Source organism: Echinops telfairi, unplaced genomic scaffold (genome assembly GCF_000313985.2).
Source record: "Echinops telfairi isolate 266 unplaced genomic scaffold, ASM31398v2 ScPeMD7_31;HRSCAF=116, whole genome shotgun sequence".
Classification (NCBI taxonomy): domain Eukaryota; kingdom Metazoa; phylum Chordata; class Mammalia; order Afrosoricida; family Tenrecidae; genus Echinops; species Echinops telfairi.
In genome coordinates, this window is record NW_022103928.1 from 58595461 (window position 1) to 58598983 (window position 3523).

A 3523-nucleotide genomic window follows, 5' to 3' on the forward strand; every position below is an offset into this window, starting at 1 on the left:
CACTGACAAAGAACAAATTAAAATATACCAAGAAAGAAAAGCTTGTAGTTAGTTCAAGGATCACTGGCCTTTAAGAGTGTTTTCCAGTCCAGTCTGTTGGGGCACCATGCCTTGTTCCCAATGTCCACCCTCATCATTCCCTGGGGATCTTGCTGCTCCCTATAAAACAGGCTTTAAGGACAAAACCATACTTTCACAATGTGGCTTTGAACCAGGAACCTAGTGCATGTAGGTGGGAGCTCATTCAAATCTGATCTTACTGCTTTTGGTTTCTATTAGGCATTTCTAAATGAAATCCAAGAGAGCTGAGGTTGTTTTTTTTATTTTTTATTAACCAGTCACCAAGACTATATTGCACTAAGAAGGCGCTAGACGTTGAAGTCAAATAAGAAAAGCATTCATGGTTCTCAGGACAGAACAACGCTGTACAGGAGCACAAAAGCCTCCTTTGCTGATTGGCTGTGGCTAGAAGACTGCATCAATTTCAACAACTGATGGAAACAAAAGGATCTGCTTGTTCACCAGGTCAGGGGACTGATGGAACCCCAAATCAAATGCCATTCATTTCCTCTTGTCTTGTAAGGAGTCATTATTCGCGCGATGTTTTGCCCATGGAGCCTTTCCAGTCCCCAGTGTTCTGTTGGCCACAACAAGTGCACACATGCAACTAACTGTGCTGTCCGTGCACAATAGAGGCCACTGTGTGGAGGGGCTTCCAGAGAATCAAAATGCCACTGGGTTCTTGACTTGAAAATTCATGCCCTAAACATGTCCTTAAATGGTCTGAGCATGATTCACATGGCACCCCTGCCCCCCAAACAGGTTAAAAATAGAAACCTCGCTGGGACAATGGGATGTAAACAGCTTCTATAAAATAAACCATGAAACAAATACATGAGAACTCACTAGATCAACTTCCCCTCCCTCCAATGAGTCTATGATCGATTGAAGAAGTGGTTTGCCACATTACTATACATCTAGTCTGCTAACTATTCCTGCTACGGACTAAAATAACTTTAAACTTTTTATTTTTTAGCTGCAAAAAAAAAAAAAAAAAAGCCTTTCCCCCCCTCATTCTTTTGCTAGTGACAGTCAAGTGAATGGGAGGGCTATTTGTATCTTGAATCTCTCTGCCCACAGCAACTTTCCACAGGTCAGCAAAAAACGTTTTAGTACCTTTTTGGCAAGGTGAAATCAAACTGGAGAAGCTGGACGGCTCTCCCGGCCCGAGTCTGGGCTGTGCTGTACCATGAGCTATTTTCGGTCCCGGCTTGCAGCCATCGGCCTTCCCTGTGAAGCACGGCCTTGGTATTTTTCAGTGCGTGGATTACATGTGCTCTCGCCCATGTGAAGGCTGGTGACCTGGACAAGAATGTGCTGATACTCTTGACCCTCAGGGGAAGGCCTGAGCTCAGGGGCTGCTCGGACTTGAGCGCTCCCTTGTATTTAAAAATCGAAGCTCTTTTTTCTGACCCCCTTCTCACCGGAGTTCTGGTGATGTAGTGGTTTCGAGTTGAGCTCGAACCACAAGGTCAGCAGTTCGAAACCACCCACTGCTCTCGGCACAGAAGGAAAATGAGACTTTGTATTTCCGTAAAGAGCTACCTTCTCAACGGGGGCAGTTCTACCCTGTCCTATAGGTTCACCGTGAGTCAGAATTGACCGGAGGGCAGTGCCTTTGGGTTGTGCAGATTCCCATAAAGAGTTACAGCCTTGGAAACCCACAGGGTTTGTAGGGGTGCTATGGGTCAGAAGTGACTGGATGCCAGTGAATTTGGTTTTTTCTTCTTAAGGAGCTCTGACACTGTAATGGTTAAGCGTTGGGCTCTAAGCACAAGGTGAGCAGTTCAAAACCACCCGCAGCTCTGTGGGATAAAGACTGGCTTTCTACTCCAGTAAAATGTTACAGTCTTGGAAACTCACCAGGGCAGCTCTACCCTGGTCTATAGGGTCATTTTGAGTTGGCATCAACTCATTGGCAATGACTTTGTTTTGGGGGTTTTCTTCTCAAGGGTCCATAGAATGTTTGCAATCGCTGGGCGGTGAAACGGCGAATGCGTTCCAATAGCCAACGGAAAGGTTTGAGGTTCGCGTGCACCCAGAGATGTGTAAGAAAGGCTTGGTGATCCCCAGCCGGCAATCAGCCGTGGAAGACTCCACAGAGCTCAGGTCTACTCCGCCACCTAGGAGGGCTGCCCGAGCTGGGGTCACCGGACAATACCTGGCTGGTGGTGTTCGCGTTAGAGGGACTTGGGGTTTGCCAAAATCGATGGTGTGGCCTGGCTGTTCCTGGTACTTCTCCCTTGAGGCTGGCGGGGAGTCCAGGAGAGTAAGCTGGTGAAAAACAGCACACTGCGAGGACCGGCGGTTTTCAGGACCTTCATTTCCCAGGCCGAGTGGGGGGCAGAGCGGCTGTCCTTCCTCCTGGGGAGCCGTGCTTGGAGGCCCATGGCTGTTGCGGAGTGCTGCCAGGGAAGCCTCTCTCAAGATCTGGACTCTTCTCCTTTTTTTTAGTTTTAAAAATAGAAACCAAAGCGTTGCCTGTTCACCTTTTGGGAACGTGATGGTTCCTGTGTCTTCTCCGCACCTTTGAATTCAATGAACGTGTCTAGAGGGCCTGAGGGCAGCTGCCCTTCTCTACAGGACACCAGCCTTCCTTTAGTCGGCTCTGCCCACTCCCCTCCCGTGGGCTTTTGCTCTCAGACGGGCTGAACAATCCCAGTCGTCAGCACGGGACCAGACAAACAGAAATACAAGCTCTCCGTGGACTCAGAGCATTGCTCTGCATTTTCACATCCCGAAAGTCTCGGGCGGTCAGCGCAGAGAGCTGTGTTGGAAATGCACAGTATGGGCATATGATGTTTCCTAGGCCACGGACCTTGTGTATCGACCACGTTGTTTTCTGGAAGGATTTTAAAATACAGGCACAAACCATTCCTCCTCCCCTAGGTATTTTCTAGGAACGCTGGTGTCGGACTTGACTGTTAACCCCAAGGCGAATAGTCCCAAAGCACCCAGTGCCCCAAGGAGAAAGACGAGGCTTTCTCTCCTGTGCGGGTGCAGTCCGGGGACCTCCGAGAGGCGGTTCTACCCTCAGCTCCAGAGTTGCGACGTGGGAATCACCCGATGGCAGTGAGGGAGGTCGTTTCTAGTGCTCCTTATAATCAGTGCCTTCAACATGGTGGCCCCTGCCCAGCAGACAGGCCCACGCTAAGTCACACACTGTATCGTCAAGACAGCACAGCTGTGGAGTTCCAATCAGGTTCCCAGCTCAGCGCCAGCTGATCTTGTCCTCCATCTCCCTTTCCTCTTCTGTGATGAGACTCATGAAGGACGATGATAATATCGGCTGCCCAAAACCTCCTTAAAGTTGGAAAGCCAGCATATCACTGAGCACACGGTATTTTCCTTTTTTTAAAATTTTTTTATATCATTTTATTAGGGGCTCATACAACTCTTATCACAATCCATACGTACATCAATTGTGTAAAGCACATTTGTACATTCATTGCCCTCATCATTC